The sequence below is a fragment of the Mastacembelus armatus genome, chromosome 1, assembly GCF_900324485.2.
Source record: "Mastacembelus armatus chromosome 1, fMasArm1.2, whole genome shotgun sequence".
NCBI classification, from domain to species: Eukaryota; Metazoa; Chordata; class Actinopteri; order Synbranchiformes; family Mastacembelidae; genus Mastacembelus; species Mastacembelus armatus.
Window position 1 is genome coordinate 10,450,122 of NC_046633.1, and position 19,307 is coordinate 10,469,428.

The 19,307-nt window shown below is 41.0% G+C and overlaps 1 protein-coding gene across 1 annotated transcript in view; it reads left to right on the plus strand.

Moving 5' to 3' along the window:
• Nucleotides 1-19,307, plus strand: part of slit2 (slit homolog 2 (Drosophila)) — a 134,943-nt gene that overhangs the window by 16,653 nt on the left and 98,983 nt on the right. Inside the window, exon 2 of the mRNA XM_033325227.1 lies at nt 10,826-10,905. The gene's annotated coding sequence lies outside the window, so the exon portion shown is untranslated. The remainder of the gene's footprint in view (nt 1-10,825; nt 10,906-19,307) is intronic.

The following is a 19,307-nucleotide window of genomic DNA, read 5'->3' on the forward strand; positions in this document are numbered from 1 at the left end:
ATGTTCCAATGACAAGATTTGTTTTGCATTATGCATTTCACTGCAGCTGTCAGTGATGACAAACTGAGATGGAGGTGATGGAAAGCGTGCTTCTTAGCATCCTCTTCTCTTGACTCATTGCCACGTTTGAACTTCACTTTGTGTTCACCTTCCAGATGCTGTACTACTCAGAGAAAAGCTGTAAACCTCATGACATTCAAGTGCCAGCGTTAGATGCCAGTTAGATAAAGTTCACTGTCTTTGCCTTATTTTCAAAGAAATTAATCTTGGATTTTATCTGTTCTGAAGAAGGAATAAAATTAAAATCTTTGAGAATTAAATGTATTTGTGCAAGCACGCTGCAGTTTAAACAATTCCTTTCTTCAACTTGGTTCCGAAAACTTTGACTTTCTCTACCCAGAAGGATCTTGTTTATTGAAAATTACAGTGACAGCCTTTTATTGCCCAAGGGGGGTGGGGGACAGTTCCCTATTTCTGTTGTCAATTCTAAATCTCCCCATAACCAAGAGCTCTTTCCTTGCTTTGGACAGCATACCCAGTGCATTCACAAATGCATGAACACAAAAAAAAAAATCTCCTTTACACTGAAAATATATAGCAGATACTGTCTGTGTCTGATGGTTTGGACCCCTTCATTGCAGTTATGTTTGCTATATATTTAAATGGCACCTTCCAAGAGCAATACCACAGCTAACAAGAACAAGCCTCAGTTACCACTCATTTCTTGCTCTCTGACACACACACACATATGTATGTATATATGTTTTCATCCCTCGTGGGGACTTTACATGCCCTGGAGACCTACCCTAACATTACCCATAGCCATCCATCCATCCATTATCAACCATCCTTTCAGGGTTGCAGGGCCTGGAGCTAATCCCAGCTGACATAGGGTGAGAGACAGGTTACACCCTGAACAGATCGCTAGTCTATCACAGGGCTAACATAGAGACAGACAATCACTCACTTTCACACCTACGGGAAATTTAGAGTTACCAGTTGACCTAACCCCAACTGCATGTGTTTGGACTGTGGAGGAAAGCCAAAATACTCAGAGAAAGCCCACACAGACACGGGGAGAACATGCAAACTCCACACAGAAAGGCCCCAGGTTCAAACACAATTCACATCTTGAACCTTCATGCCATGAGGCAACAGTGTTAACCACCACAGCACCGTGCTCAGCCACATATTACATGTTATATTGCACTTTCAGCAGAATAAGCCAGAAACACGCACATGTTCTCAAACATACACAAGCAAACCTTGAAATGGACTGAATAAATTGAGGTAATACTTGAGATGAATTGATGTGGTTGAGCCTAATGGGGATTTCATATGTGTGTGGAGAAAGTCAGATAATGAGCCAGCTGTAAAACTGTTACAATGACCAGATTCATATAAACACGCACACACTCTCGCACGCACGGACACAGTCTGCCAAATGTTAAGGTATAACCGAGACAATATGTGCAATAAAGCTCCATTAAATAAAGAATGCAGCTTTAAAAGGACATTAAAAGAATACCTTTTCTGTTGTATTTCAGTCCCATCATGTCATGTTTCTGAATGACGTGTGTGTCTGTGTATTTGAGTGTGATGTATGAGTGGTTGTCGGCTGTATGAACTTCCATGCTGTGTTTGTTTTCTGATATTGTTACACACTTTTTAAATCCAGAGCGCTAAAATAATATTAGATCTGTGTGTGTATGCGTTTGGCCAATGCGCTCATTCCAGTCTGATGCCTCTAAACTTGTTGGGTGTTCTCAGTGTGTGTGTGTGCACATATTTTCATCTGCTTCAGTGTGTGCACACCCTTGCTTACACCCTTGTTGATGTGTGTATGTGCAGTACATGTACATTTCAGTATGTGGCTCTGTGCCCACAGCTGCTCAACACTGGAACTCAGGGGCTATTTCTCTGCCTGCAGGTCTGTATCCAGTTAGTTGAGTTCAGAGCACTGAACTTAGCATCAACCTTAAACCAAATGACAACAACATTAGCCACCACACCGCTGCAAGCCCTCCGTCTCCAGTCACACGCACTTCACAAACCTCTTTCAAAATGTCAGGTTGATCAAAGGCAGACATTAATAAAAAAAAAAAAAAAGAGACAGTGTGAGTGTTTGTGGGGTGAAGAAGGACACTGGTGGGGTGCACATGGAGTTTTGTCTCCTGGAAATTATGTTTAATACAGCACTACTTTGCAAGCACATTTTGAAAGAAACATAATGCCCTCGAGATTCCTTTTCAAAAGTTAATATAATGAAGAAATGATGTTTATAGTTTTTTTTTTTTCCTATACATATATTGTTTTGTAAGACAATATCTGCTTGTTGCAAAGCATGCTTACATTCCTAATGCTAATGTTTAGGCACTCATAGCATTGGTTAAGTCTATGAAAAGCTTGTGGTCTTGGCTAAAAGTATTTATTTACATTTAACTGAAACCACAACCTCTCTAGATTGTACTCCCTAGAAAAATGACAGCATCATTCATTTCAGCCCAGAAACCCCAAAACAATGTTTGTTTACGTTCAAGTCAGAAAGTGGCAGTGGCCATTGTATTTATGGCTCTTATCCACTGGGAACAAAAGAGGAAGTCAGGTGACGAGCCAGAAATTCTGTAGAAATGATCGAGTTGGTTGAGTGGGCTGACAGAAATGTTTTTCGTTTCATACTTACAGTCGATGTTGATTTTTTACTTTTTTTTTTTTTTACTATGACCATAATGTTTTCCTAACCAAAAATAGTAACTTTAACTTTTTTTTAGCCAAACCTAATTAAACCTTGTAAACCTTGTAAAGTGGTTTTAGAAAGCATATTTGCTCATTACTAGAGGGCTGTATACAAATGGTGTCTTCATCATTTCATTTGGAAGACTTAGCTTTCCTAACCTTAACCGAGGTGCTTTTGTTGCTCAACCTGAAACACTAATGGGAATCATGATGCAAACCTTGGTCTCTGGTACCATAGCTGGATCTGTTGTAAGCCCCCCCATTTGTCTCAACCTCCTTTTTAATGATTTCTATGAATTATAAGAATGTAGCTCAGTGAATATAATCCAGACCAATACAAACAGTAGTAATATATATCCAGTTTATAGGAGGCACAAATTTATCGTTGACTCCATTTATTGAAAGAATTAAGGAAACAAGGATGTGGAAGGCTGTAACCTCCTTGCACATACACATGCACGTGCTCCTGAAAAGAAAATCCTGTGAGCCATCAAGCAAATATTCTGCTTTCACAGTCTTACCTAAATAATGTTTAATCCATTTATTAAACACTAGTGCATGCCAAGTTGCAATTATCACTACATGGTGCAACCATAACTCTGGAATACCCCTGCTCTTATTTTCCAAGCTGTTGGCAAATGGTTTGTACAAAACAGTGAGTCATGAGCAAGGAAAGTCTCCCGTCACCCCCAGCCAGCGAGCGGCCACAAAATTCACCAAAAGGGAAGGGCAGATTCACGTCCTTTATTCTTTATATTGTTCATTATGGGACACAGTGTTTTGGAAGCTTTCATGGTTGGTTTAATAATGAGTGAAGCCATGCAGTCATCTCTCACACGCACACACACACACTCTCTGCCCTGGCAGATATTGTATGAAGTATCTCACTGGGTGTTGTCATCCAGCCACCCCTAGTCCCTGATGTCTTCCGTCACCAAGCTGACTACTGACCTGGGCGATGGCGTGTGTGTGGGTGCCAGGTGGCTTGTTGTCATGCAACATACAATGGCTGCTGGTCAGTATATGTGTGTGTTTGTGAGGGTTGAATCATACTCACTTTTCCCTGGATTGTTTCTAGTGTCTGCAGCTCTTGTGTCCCTCAAATCACCCTCACCCCTCCTCCCTGCTGCCTAGAGTGACTCAGTGCGGTCTGTTAGTGCACATACCCACAGACCTGGGCTGGAGGGTGGAATTGGATGGGTAGGGTGGTGGGTGGGGGTGATGGGGTGTGGTGTGGGGGTCAGAAGCTGGGTAGTGGGTGTTTCCTCTTATATCCTGGATGGCTACACATGGAGTGTGTATGCTGTGCATTTAACGACCTCTGGAAGGCTTTTGCTAGGTGTGGACATTATGACTAGATTCAGCTGTAATGACAGTTTTAGTCCACACTGCGGGCAGACACAATCTCAAACACACACACACATACACTCACACACGCACACACATGTCGACAAACAGCTGCTGGAACACTTAGCGGTGAAGCCATATTTGCAGGAATCACAGTGACAACCGGTATTAACCCTAAATGTCAATGTCAATTTTACTAAGAGAAGTGCAGCACGTTATGTGGCCCCAGCCAACATTTGGATTGGCTGGAATCCACAGAGAAGGAAATCCTACTCTACTTTTTAAATGCACTACTTTCAACAATGTTTTAAATTTCATGTTATTATGCATTTTAGGAAGCTTCCTCCCGGAGTCTGAGTCTGTGTATTTTACTTTTAATGTACATGATCTATCAGGGCTGTAATAACTGTACTGTATGTAATTGTGGAAATAACTCACCTTTATGAAGCATGTCTTGCGATACAGTTATCATCTGGTTTAATTTACATCTCCCTCATGTCAGCAGTTGGTTCTCATGTCATGTCCGCATTGAGTTGGATTAATCGAGAAAACACAGGGTTAGGGGTTGAAAAAAAAGCAACCTATCAATCAAACTTCATCTCTGTATCCACTTTCATACTGCAATTCAAAGTGCTTTTCAGATGACTGACAAGCTCATAATAGGAGAATACAAATGCAAACAGTAAAACAGTTTGAGATTAATACACACATGTAATAAAAATAAAGCAACTAAGCAGACTGTTTAAAATGTATAAAAGTATTGATACAATAGATATGAGGTAAATAGGTTAATGCAACAAAAAGAATAAGATTTTTTTGTTTCGTTTTTCTTATTGTTCTGACATTTCTATATGCATAAGAAACAAAAATGACCTGAAAATGATATATGCAAATGGAATTTTCAGATGACTCCATGTTTATTTGGATGTGGCTTCAGGTTGTCATTACAGTGCTTCAATTAACACCTACAAAATGCCATTTAGCACTACTATTACCAAGCCAGCCACAGGGCTATGACACGCAGATGGACATGGGGCACTATTCACATAAACCATCCATATTTAAAGGCACAGGGATTTCAGCCCCTGTCTGTGTGTGTGTGTGTGTGGGTGGGAACTGTCAGGACGGTTTTTGTTAACCAACAGCTAGAAGGGACACGCTCTGACTCAGGGGTGAATCTACTGCCACCTGATCATTAGTTCGTCTTATTTCAATGCTTTTTGTGGTAAAGCCAGTCATATACCATTATTTATTGTGGAATATTAGGTTCAGGAATGTTACAACTATATCTTCAAATAGCTAAAAATCCTTACTGTATATTTTATTCTTGTGTCCATTGTCCAGTGTTTAGCACTATTCCCTAAAAACAAGAAGATTCAGGGATCGAACCTGTGTCAACCGGGGCCTTTTCATGTGGAGATTGGATGTTCTCGACGTGCAGATGAATTCTGTATGTGTTCATGTGAGTGTAAGTGTCTGTCTCTATGTGTAAGCTCCTGTGATCTGCCGATCTGCGCACCCTACGTCTTTCTCATTGTCAGCTCGGATGAACTCCAACCTCCCTGTGACCTCCTACATGCTAATCGGTATAGATAACAGATGGATGGTTATACAGCACAAAACTAAAAGTCCATGCATGGAGGAACCTCAGGAGTTCATACAATATAGCAAAGAAAAATGAAATGCAGAGAGACAGTGTGTCACACTGAACTGACAACCTGCAACACATATTTATTTGTAGCACGTCGACTTTCTCTTTGACGTGTCCTCTGGCGCCCAAGGTCGAAAAAGCAGTGTGTCTGCTGTGTATGTGTCTTCATTGTTTTTGTGTCAGACAAGCTCTTAGTGGGGAAGACGCTACAGTGGGGAACCTGGTACACTAATGACATGTGACAAGGGTGAACAGAACTGACCTAGTCCCAAACTTTCTCCTGTTTTTTTTTTTTTTTTTTCACATCATTTTCTCTGCCTGTCTCTGAACTTAGTTGACAGCAGTTGTGTGGAAGGAAAACCCTCCAGTGTTGTTTTTCCATGTCACCGTGGAGCACTGTCATCCAGCCCTGGCTGCTCTTGCCAATAGTCATCAGCCGTGATTCCTTTAACATGCTTTCGGTTAGCAGGGGTTCTGCACATTACTGCAGCAAAGTGACTCTAATGATCTGCTGGTGCCATAGATTTTAAAGTGAGCTGTATGGCACTTGCTCAGATTTGAAATAAGCTAAGTAGCTCTATATTCTAAGTAGTGGAACGTAAGTAAACAAAAAGGGCAGGAGGAGTGTGTGTGTGTGTGTGTGTGTGTAGAGGCTACTATGTGTAGAAGAGCTGAGTGTATGAAAAGCAGAAGAAAGTAAGAGGATGTGAACCAACCGGAGCGGGGGGGTCAAACAGAGTGTGACAGAGAGTGTGTGTGAATGTTTGTGTGTGTCTAAATGGGGAGAAAGGCCATGATAATTAGCCTGTTAATCATCTGGTTGGAATCAGGTGATGGAGCCCTAAAAGCCTTCAGGTTAGATACATCTTGTGTGTGTCTGTGAGTGCGTGTCCAACAATATGCTGACTACCACTGCACAGTTGGTGACCCTATAAAGTCCTGCCTGCAGGAGAACAGTTTCTCCACAGCCATAACTCAGTCTCTCAACCAACCTTCACCAAGCTCCTGACAGAGTGCTAATGTCCGCTGCAACAGCAGACAGGAGATTAATGCTTGTCCATATTCTACAAAGCAAAGACCACAAACTCCATAAAGCATCTCATAGAGTGCTGCTAAACAAGCTGACTGACTGCCACTGGAGAGTTTAGTGTTCACTGTCATTTCAGCCGCAGTAGAGGTTTCACTTTACAGTACTGCATGTACTCAAAAAGTGTTCTGATATTGAGTTGCAGCAACTTTTTCTCTAAACACATCTTTATCGTATGAACTAACAGCATGTTTCGCCGTTTACATGAACAGACCCTCGTCTGTCACTGTGATTGATTTTATCCGAGTGGATTTTCTTTTTAATCTCATGTTCTAACTATGATTTCCAGTGATTTTACAGGTGTGATGGTTATACTAATACACAAGGTTAAGGTTGAGCAATGGTTGGCCTATGGATGTGTATGAACCACACATCAGAAAGATTTAGCACATATCAAAACTAATTGAATACATTTTTTTGCTTCACGTCGTAAGTTAAAGGTTAAACAAGTTAAACACAACACTGCGAAACCTGCAACTGATAGAAATGACTAGTCAGTGCTGCGCATCTGGAATTCAGCAGCTGAATGTTCAAAGGTGCTGGACAAACAGCAGTAACTACATGATTGTTGGCCACAGAGGCGCAGTAGCAACTGTGTCAAGTGTGTCAGGGTCCTCCAGAGGTGAATTATTTTAGTCTCCATCATTCACCCCCATACGGTCCACCACAGTCCTGCCTCTCAGTGAAAGCAGCTCTAGTATTAGCAGCTGTAATGTTCAGACCAACATGCATTTGTCTTTCACATCTGGAACTGCCTTAGGACATGCACTGGTTGGCTGGTGTTGGCAGGCCTCTTCGATTGGTCACTGGCATGCTTATGCGTGTGCATGGTTGAGTCAGGATTGTGTAATCACTGGAATGTGTGTGTGTGTGTGTGTGTGTGTGTGTGCGTGCGTGTGTGTGTGTGTGTGTGTGTGTGCGTGTGTGCGGTGCAACATCACCTTACTGTGAGAAGACATTACAGGACCTGTGAATTCACATCCCCACACACTCACACAGCTCCTCCTCGAGTCATCTTGAGGTCAGCAGCAGTGTTTCCCTGTTTTCTCGGCTGTAAGGAAACAGGAGGATAAGACCTGAAGAAACATTGCAAAGACCTGACGTATTCTAACGTCTTTGTCTTTGAGGCGAGGAAGGCAGAGGAAGAAGGGGGGATTATCAGACAAGATGGAAAACACAGACACAGGTATGAACAGAGATGGCGTTTAGCAAAAGAGGCGGTGAGCGAAACAACGGTTTAGTTGAGATTCGGAAAGTTTATTTAAGATGGATTGTTTTTTTTGGATATTTGATCCCAGTGGGAACACCTGTGGCTCCAGCAAGAAATACAAACAAGTTGAGAATAAACTGTGCTGAGTTACTAATCTCTCAGCTATCTCAGTGCTATTTCTAATGGAATTAATCAGCAAGGCTGAAATTGCTCCATATGAAGACTTTTTTTCAGCTGGAATTGTCAGTAGTCTGTGTGCCATCATCAAAACCACAATTCCCAAGGCAAAATTAAAAGTGTTGCTGTAATTTCATACCAGCCCTAATTGAAATTTTTATAACAATATATCAGACGTCAATGACAAAATTCTTGCCTAGCTCATTATTTAGCTGAAGATGTGCAAAAAACCCATTGTGCAATACCTGCACAGCACCAAATGGCATTTAGCAACGAGCTGGTAAAACAGTGGGGCATTTAGCAGAGCCAGATATTTCCTCAGGAGATGGTAGAGACCAAAAACAGAGATAGAAGAAAGTAAATAATGACCTTATATGAATGCTAATGTTACTCCATGACTGCTGGATGTGTGCAATTTCTTTCTGTCACATTTACTTTATCAACTTAAAATTTAATAAAATGTCATTGATGCATTCATGCTTTATGCTAGGCAGCATTGCTACAATAAAATGGCAAATTCTCCCCACGTCAACATTTCTTACCCATCAGCTGTTGCTAAGTGCTATTGTTGCTTTCATCCCAAATAGCCTTTTAAAATCCCCGCCTCAGCTTCCATCTGTACACTGAGAGTCTGTGCTCCTCGAGGAGCAAAACTATCTGCTGTGCTGAGCTAGAAGTTTCCTCATGAGGACTGACAAGGCACACACACTACCAGCCATATGCTGAGACACACTTTCGCGTTTAAATGAGTGAGGGAGTGTATCCAGACTTTTGACTGGTAGTGTGCAGTATACATTCATCTAATAATCTGTTCCATATGAGTTGGCTAACTGAGACAGGTTTCTTTAAAATCTATGTAGTGACTGGTGATGGGAGGCATTGTGAAATAGGTAGAAATAATAGAATGGATTCTGAAGATAGGCAAAAAAAAAACCAAACCAAAACACACCCACTCTAGCGCAAGGAGTATATTACAAAAGGAGGAAGGGAAGGGAGCAAAATACATAGCAAGGACTGTAGAAGATACCAAGTGGATGTGATATTGGAGATGGCCAGACAATATTTTTCCCATCTTGTTTGTTTCTGGTACGGCTTGACCTTTACACCAACAAATACAAGATAAAAACTAAGCCTATTTCAAAGCAGCCTGATCGGCTCATCCTATCTCTGGACCTGCGTGTTTTTATCACCCTGTGTCTTGTATGAATCTGAGAGTGATATTATTAATGTCATAAAGACTTTCTCCTACTCTGGTCTGTAAAAAAAGAAAAAAAACCTGTAAACAAAGCAGCATGGTCCAGTCCAATTAACATCTCTGGCTTGTACTGTGTGGTAGAAACCAAAGGCCCAGCAGTGTTTTATTCATTGCACAGAAATAGACAGATGAATGATGAGCGCAAAGGTTCTTTGGAGTGGGTTTCTGCACAATACATGCCTGCAGTAATGCACACACACACACACACACACACACACACACACACATAAGAACACATGTACCTGCAGAAAAATGCATGAATACCAGATACTTAAAACTATAAACCACACATCCCATCAAATACACACTCCATCACCTTTTTTGCATCTGAGGACCATCTGTGACAATAGCAGTGATTTTTTTTTTGTCTCTAAACTGTAGACAGACACCACAGTGCTCTGTGTGATTCTTTTCCAGTAAGACATGGCTTCAACAGTCTGGATCAAAATCTGTTTTCTCTATTGAGTTACAGAAAGTCAATGGGGCTGATAATAATGTTTAAAATTATTGCGGTCTAGTTTTCATTTTTCTATTAAATATTCATCTTCTTGCACCTGGCAAAATTATGTCTTCAGAGCTCAGTTCTTAAAGATGTGCCTCATGATATTTTGGGTGATCTACGAACGGGACCCCCGTGTGAGGTACTTTGCTTTGAAGCTCCAACGTTCCTAAGTGACACTGTTCCGACAACCTTGCCCAAAAACAAAGTGTCACATCCTTTTTTGCCCTTTTAAGGACAAGTCTTCAATCTTTAATAAACTGCTGCAGATGTGTAAAAGTAGAACTTAAAACAATAAAGACATAGTTTCTGAGACAAAGAAACCTCTGAGGCAACAGATGTTGGTCTTTCGTACCCGAAGACGGTAGAAATGTATGGGTCATGTCAAAGTCTGTGTGTTCTGTTGTTTTCAACTGTATGACTTTTCCATGTACGCCCTGATCCAAAAAGCTCCTGACCATGTAAATAATAATGACGTTAAGAGATTATAATGGCCTGCTTTAGCAATCATTTACTTCGAGGAAAACACCTCACAAAGGAGAAATTCACCTTAATATGTGATTTATTCTTAATGTCACAAGATAATCATAAAGCATTTCTCAATATTTAATAATAAGCTTTCGGTGTAAACTGGGACTAATCCATAATGTCAGTGTATGTAAATATGTACTGTCAGATTAAATTTGGTTTATTAGAATGTAATACAATAGTCTAATACAGCAGAATTAATAAATACTGCTTTTGTCACTGTTATACTGTTCAATTGTTTTGAATAAAATAAATATGTAATAATAGTTAATATAACATTTTTAAAGGGGTTATTTATTTTACATACAGTAATGAATACTTTTAATACTTTGCAGACCTCTCTACTTTTCTGAAACCAATGACCTGACATCGACACCCACTTGACGCTGTGATTGGTCAGCTGTGCGGAGTCCGGGTAGGAATTTCTCTCTTTAATAAAATTATTTCTGCCACCTCTCATGTGAACAACCCGCCGTATGCCTAAAACTTTGAACGTGGTCGCCATATTTTAACAAAACTATTTCTAAGCTTCTACGATGGCTAGCTTTTCACACTGGCCACTGGGAACAGTGATAAACACTAGTTTGCTGTTGCTATTTTTAGAAATTGTTTGACATTTTGGGAAATGTACATATTAGTTTTCTGGTGATTTTCTATATATTTTTAGATTTTCCATATATACCCAAGAGTGTCATCGATTTCCTCATTAAAATCACCAGTTGATGAACTTTTGCAAAGGATGTAAAGGATGCAAATACTTCCAGGACATAGTGAATGTATCAATGTAGAATGCACATTATTTATATTTTAATGTGCACCTGCTCTGAAAATAAGCTTTTGGTGCTCTTGGATCATGCTGCATTTGTTCAGGTTTGAACTATATTACAAATCAATTCAGAAAGTTGCCTTTATTTTCAATTACTTATGAGTGTTGTACATCAGTTTGATGTCACATCTTATGTAACAGGGTAACATCATTTAGCAACAACATTAAGTCATAGCAAATTTTAAAAAAACTAGACTATCCAGTGCCACAAGAATGCCATTTTTGAATTTGTGGTTTGGGCAGAAATAATCCAAATGAGTAATTTTACAAATTTATTCCCATGCAGGCAATGCTGCTAAAATAAACAATTTTCATGCTGAGAAGCTTTCAAGACTTTGCCCATGTTGTTAATCTAAAGTAATGATTAAGCTGTTTTCTCCTAAAAGCTAACCATATCACAGTTTGCTGCTTTGGCTCCCTGAAAATAATACTTTTTGCTTTTAAGAATAATGGCCAGTCATTTCCTGACTGTATTGTAAAGGCAGCTGTTCTTGTGTGTGTGTGTAAGTGTGTGTGTGTGTGTGTGTGTGTGTGTGTGTGTGTGTGTCCTACAGTGGCAGCAGATGATAGCTTTGTATAACGACACCCCTGTGTACCTCAATAGGCCTACATGTGCACACACATACACACCCTCTATCTCACATGGTCCCATGCATATTTTTTCCACCCTATGTGACCGTCCAAGTGGTAGAAGGTGCCAATAGCCTTAAAACCACAGGAAAATTGCATTTCAGATTCATAAATTCAACAGTAATATGAATAACAGCAGATTGGAGGCAGCGAGTGGGCTGTTTTCCCAACAACGGCAAAAACCAAACTAAATGTAAAGATAATGACTTTTTCCACAGTCTAACTGCACCTCAAATTGCATCTCAACTTACCAGACAAATAGGCAGTTAAAATAAAGTTGCGCTTGAACCTTACTTGCTCATTTCATTTTTAATGGGTTACTCCCAAGAGCGTCTTCAAATTACTCAGTGGTCACTAAATGTGAGTGGTGAGGAAATGTACACAGAGCAGGCCCTCTTAATGCTCTCAGTTCTGAGGCTGAACAGTGACTTTGCGTTTGCAGTGTCTGTCCCCTGTTCTTGTCTGAGAATGTGTATGAGTGCACATTCCCCTGCACTGACACACACATCCACAAACACACAACATGTGAGACAAGCAGTGAGTTACTTGGCCTTAGTGGTCGTTCTCATAACATAGTTTCACTGCTGGCATTTTTCTGTGGTTCTAAATCTGGGTCCATGTTTGTTGATGCAGAGGGTGGAATGGAATAATATGTGTGTGTGGGTGATGAATGGGACTGATCATATGCTGCCTCTACTCGTACCGTCTGTATTTATTTGAATGTGTTATTGCTTTGATTTATGGGAACTTTCATGGATATTTTTCTCTTTGTATGTCTTTCTCTTCTTGCTCACTGGCTTTCAACACTTTTCTGCCTTATTCTGCTCACTGCTTCAGTCAGGTATGTGTGTTTTCAGATGCTAAATAGGAGGAGCAGGAAAGGAAGAATGGTAAGAAAATGACACGCAGTTTTTGCATTCACTAGTGCTGCACTAAGTGAAAAAATACTGCAATCAAAAGGAAACACTTTCATGGTTATTGGGCCAAGCGTACTGCAGCCCAGGTGGTGACGGAGGCAAAAACTCGAGTATGGGATGAGTTCAGTGAGGCCATGGAGGACTACTGGTCGGCCCCAAAGAGATTCTGGCAAACCATCCAGTGCCTCAGGAGAGGGAAGCAGTGCTCTGCTAACACTGTTTACAGTGGAGGTGGGGAGCTGCTGACCTTGACTGGGGATATTGTCGGACGGTGGAAGGAGTACTTCGAGGATCTCCTTAACCCCGCCAACACGCCTTCCATAAAGGAAGCAGGGGCTGGGGATTCGGAGGCTGTCATGGTTAACATGCCTGTGCAACATTGCGTGGCGATCGGGGACAGTACCCCTGGATTGGCAGACCGGGGTGGTGGTCCCTCTTTTTAAGAAGGGGGACCAGAGGGTGTGTTCTAACTACAGAGGGATCACACTCCTCAGCCTCCCTGGGAAGGTCTATGCCAGGGCACTGGAGAGGAGGATCCAGCCGGTGGTCGAACCTCGGATCCAGGAGGAACAATGCGGTTTTCGCCCTGGTCGTGGAACACTGGACCAGCTCTATAGCCTCTCGAGAGTGCTCGAGGGTTCATGGGAGTTTGCCCAACCAGTTCACATGTGCTTTGAGGACTTGGAGAAGGCATTCGACTGGGTCCCTCGCCACATCCTGTGAGAGGTGCTCCAGGAGTATGGGATCCGGGGCCCTTCTCTAAGGGCTATCCAATCTCTGTACAAAAGGAGCAGGAGCTTGGTTCGCATTGCCGGCAGTAAGTCAGACCTGTTCCCGGTGCATGCTGGACCCCGGCAGGGCTTCCCTTTGTCACGTTGGGGTGGTTTGCAACCGAGTGTGAAGCGGCTGGGATGAGAATCAGTCCGAGGCCATGGTTCTCAACCAGAAAAAGGTGGCTTGCCATCTCCAGGCCAGGGGAGAGATCCTGCCCTCAGGTTGAGGAGTTTACGTATCTTGGGATCTTGTTCACGAGTGAGGGACAGATGAAATGAGAGATTGACAGACGGATCAGGGCATCGACAGCAGTAATGCGGTCGGTGGCGAAGCTCTCGATTTACCATTCAATCCCACTCCCGCTCTCACCTATGGTCATGAGCTTTGGGTCATGACCGAAAGGACAAGGTCTCGGATACAAGCGGCTGAAATGAGCTTCCTTCGCAGGGTCTGCTTCTCTCCTACCCGGGGAGAGCTCGGAGTAGAGCCGCTGCTCCTTCACATTGAGAGGAGCCAGCTGAGGTGGCTTGGGTATCTGTTCCGGATGCCACCTGGGCGCCGCCCTGGGGAGGTGTTCCGGGCATGTCCCACCGGGAGGAGACCCTGGGGAAGACCCAGAACACGCTGGAGGGACTATGTCTCTCAGCTGGACTGGGAACATCTCGATGTCCCCCCAGAAAAGCTGGAGGAAGTGTCCAGGGAAAAGGAAGTCTGGGTATCGCTGCTTAGGCTACTGCCCCCGTGACCCAGATAAGTGGAAGAAGATGGATGGATGGATGGTTATTGAGTACCTTAAATCCCAGTGTTATAGCTTTTACAACTAAATGATCTTTTTAATTAATAGGTGTACTTCAGCATGAAGATGAAATATCTTCAAACTAGGGAAAGAGGTAGGGAAATGATTTGCTGTCTTGCAAAAAGTTACATCAAAAGACCAATACCACTACAATATACATAAAATAGGAAACTAGAGCAAAGAGCTAGTCAGTTTAAGTTAGTATATTGACTGGAGGCAGCTGGAAACAGCTAGCCTGGCTCTGTTTAAATAAAGCCTAGTACCTCTAAATTTCACTATTTGTTAAATCAACATATTTTATATGTTTAATTAGGACACAAACCAATATGTAAAGTCAACAAATTGTAGTTCTCTGGAGAGTTACGTGCCAAAATGTGCCAGTGTTTACCTATGGATTACACAAACCTCATTACAATAAAACATATACATTAACTTGCCCTGTGATGGACCTGTCCAGGGTGTACCCCTGCCTCTCACCCAAAGAGAGCTGAGATAAGCTCCAGCAGATCCCTGTGACCCTGGTTAAGGAATAAGCGGGTATAGAAAATGGATGGATGGATGAATGGGTGGATAGTATTAACTTCAGAGTCTGTATGATAATCTTAGCTAATAGCCACACCTTCAGCTTCATATTTAAAGCACAACTTCTTATATTTATTTATTCATTTAACCCAACCCAATGTCACTCTCTACCTCTTTATGTGTCAATCTTTAACCACTGTGGCATCTGATTTTTAAATTATTCTTGTCATTTTAATTGTTATATAAGTATTATGGATATGTTACTTCAAAAAACACAAATATATGTCAGTCTGGAAGGCAATACGTTTTTTTGTGCGTGCACATTGTATTTTGGAGGACTTTCACACATACATTACGACAATACATGTAAAAACTAAACGTGGCAACATTAATATGTGGAAAAGTTTCGGTTGAGACGTCTGACATGTGTTCCTGTCAAAACACTTTTGAAAATCCACATAAACAAGAGTCCATCATACCAATCTTCATCACAGGCTGTAGATGCTTTACACTGACCCGCACTATAAAACAATAATGAAATTATTTTAACTGAAAATGTAATAGTCTGTCATGAGCGCCTGTGTTTGTGTTCTTGTAAGTTGATATATGCACACCAAATCTTGCCCCGTAGCCCCTCACTATACGTACACTCTCATGTAAACACACATCAAATTCCCACAAGTTCATAGGCCAGTCCCCATATCTAATCCCAGGCCCTTAGTGAGACAAAGGACTCTATTCTGTCTACAGCCACCATGCTAATCTGCCCTCCAAACTACAAAGGCACTCCAGCAGACTGCTCCCTGCTTCTACAGGGATTATCATTCATTTATTGAACCGGCTCTTATAGGTTTTGAAAAGTTAGAGAAAGCAAGAGAGAGCGATGCAGTTGCATACAGTTTAGGGGAGCAAAAGGCACAAACCCACTTGAGTTTATTTTCTTTCACTGAACTAAGGCGTGATTGAAATGTTAATATAGCAGAGCAGTGGTCCCATATTCTCCTCTAGGATAATTTCTTCTAGAGAGAGAGAGAAAGTAGAGAGAAACAGGGATTGTAAAAGAAAGAATGAGACAAAAGGTAAAAAAAAAAAAAAAATGAGACACAGAGGCTGGAATGTGGGAACAGGCAGTAAAAGCGCCCCATGTAATCGCCAACGTAATCCTTGTAAAATAACTAAGGTGGTGTGTGCATGTCCACGTATTTTTTCTGTGCATGTGCCTAATTAAAGTTAACAGAATGAAAGACTCTGCATCTACTTCTACTTATTTATTTATTGTGCAAGTTTGATTGTTAATATTTCATTTGATGTTAAATTTGTTTTTTAGAGTTTGGAGTTCATTAGGACTCTATTCTGTGTGTTTGGTTGGCCCATATCTCTCCCCAATGTCTCATTCTTCAAATGTTTGGTTTAATTCCGGCCATGCCTTTATTCTCGTACAAGGCATACCAAACCTGATCATTTAAACTAAACCTCCGTGCTGCAGCAGGAGGACAGTCAAGGGTAAAATCACAGAGCAACATTAAAAGGATGAGGTTAATCTCCATAAACTTTAGTGGATTAGCACTCAAGTCTTGCTCAAGGAACAAGCCTTACATGAGATTTACAGTGTTGCATAAACATAACAATTTCTAACCCTGACCATTGTTCCTCCTGCTTGGTCTCTGTATCAGTGACCTTTGTGCAAAGCAGGGCCGGTGGCGACGGTAGCATCACAATAAACTCATAAAGTCTTAAATGCACATGGACACTCATATATCATGCAGAACACACTAACACAGATCTCCCACTCTCAGTTGTGAACACAAATAAATTTCCTGATTGGGATATTAATCATGCATGAATGCTTGCGTTCACCACACCCTTTAGTTGTTTAGCAAATTAATTAGGCCAATGTTCAATAGGCTCTTAGCTTTAATGAATAGAGCTATAGAAAAGAAGGAGGGGCAGCATGAGAGACCAGAGAAGGAATAGCGTCCTGAGAAAAATAAGCAGAGTGGTTATCGTTCGCTCTGGCTCTGACCTTTCTTGGCAGGCTAGCACACACTGTGGCTAGAATCCCTCTCTGATAATTCAGCAAATATCACTCTTTTACTTGGGAAAATCTCATTTGAATAAACACTGTGAGGGAAGCATGATAAATCTGTTTGTAACCCCCCATTTCAGAGCAAAATGTCAAATTTGCTGTTATAATTGAAATTGTTTTTTTTTTTTTTTGTTCTGTTTGATTTTCAGTCTAATTACAGTCATATGGCTTGCTTTCTTTATACCATTTTAAGAGCAGGTAAGGCTGCTGGTGTGTGAGTGGCCCTGCATTTGTTGTGGTCAGGTAATGTGTATAAAATATTGCATTTTTTGTTGTATGTGTTTTGAACAGAAATAGATATAGGAGAATCTCTTTCACAAATATTAGAAATAGAATATTCTGTGACAGGGCACTAGAGCCATTAGAAAACAAACTCTGTTGCATTTGAGTTTTCTAAATTATGTTTATAGCGTAATAGTAATTTGAAACTCATAATATAAGAGGAAAAAAGTATTGATATCATGATAATGCAGCTGTAACATTATAACATGTGGTTAATATTATGTCTTCATATGTAAAATGTTAGATTTGCTTTTTCCCCAACAGTGACCCTAAAGGTGTTAGTATGCTTCAGACAAAAGTGCATGTAATCGTGGAACAGCATCTGAAACCTTTTAGATGTCAGAATTTGGCAGACTAACCAACAATTTATTTGACTGTACAAACAACTGACAATTGGACACGCAAACTCACTTGCCACCTGCTCTCTTAAGCTCTCTTTTTTTCTACTTGTGTCACTTTGTCTGGGTATAGCCAAGTGCAACACAATGATTGCTTTCTGGGAGTGATCAAGCCTCAAGAATTTGTGCCAGACAGTGAAGTGATTTTGGCGTAATGGCCGTTTGGGATATTGCAACTTCGGTATCGTCACGTGACACAATTTTCCCATAGAAAATCACTGGAAACAGAGTGGCTATAAAACAGTAAATACATTTTTCTGAGCACGAAACACCCACGATTGGTCCAGTACAGTATTGAAGAGGTGTTTAAATCATCTTATCCAACTTATGTGTGTGGAAAGTCAAGAAGAAGTCAGTCTGGAGAAGGGCCCAAAATTGTGGAAGTGTAAGGAAGCTCATGGTGGCTTTTTAGGACTGTTGTATCCACTTCTTCAATAGTCCATGATTCCCTTACGTGGTAACATTTACCACATGCTGGTTTATTTTAAACATATTCCCAATCTTACATTGTTATCAAATTATACCGTAGCACCATTAAGATAAGTATTGATAGTTTAACTTATATAGAACTTATTTCACTTGGGATGAATATGTTTTTTGTTTTTCAGCACTGTTAATAAATTCAATACAGGCAGTATGATATCTGTACATTTTCGTTTGGCATAATTATGACTGCGGAAAAGGGTTGCGATTTTTTGTTTTCCTTAGGTGCAGCACATCAGAGATAATGGAAAAAGCTGCTGGAAGCTTCTCAGAAATGTGTATTTTCTTCATGTGTCTGATGTGTGCTTGTTGACTACATCTTTCTAGTTAAATATTACTTTTGTTTCCGCAACTGGCCTGTCCTCTCACTGACCTGTTGGTAACCTCTCGGTCTCCTCCTCTCTTTCATTTTTGGATGGGATTGATTATTGTGCTACTCATTCACCCTGGACACCCTACACCACAGAGCTCTAGGTACTGTAGCCTTAATATCACACACATAGATAAACGCTATGATCGATACAGTCTAGTCGCCACTGTGCAATCTTCATCGTCTCTCCATCATCCATCACAGACATGGCTGTGTCTCGAATGCAGAGAAAACGCATTCAAAGATTATGACTCCATTAATGCTCGGGGATGTTACATCCCTTTCCAGCTGCTGCATCACCTAATCCATGTGTAATTCATCCCTGATGAGTACAAACCATCAAATAGCTTCTCAATTTTCATTTGGTTTTACTTTGTATTTTGGCTTCATCCCATGCTGATAAATTTTGGTTCTTGCTCAATCACTCTAATTTACTGGAAAGAAAAATCCCTAATAGCAACTGTTTTTGCTGAATATTTGGCTCTTGATTCCTCTGTGTGTGTGTGTGTGTGTGTGTGTGTGTGTGTGTGTGTGTGTGTGAGGGAGTACTTGTATGAGGGAGTGTGTTCTTATGCGCAGATGCATGTATTAAATTTGTCTTAAAATGCATCTGACAGGAGCTGTGTGTGCACAAGTGTGTGATCCAATGCTTATTTTACTTATGTGCACACTTTCATGATCTGTATGTGTGTGTCTGTAGTGCATTATTGTGTGTATGCGCGTGTGTGTGTGC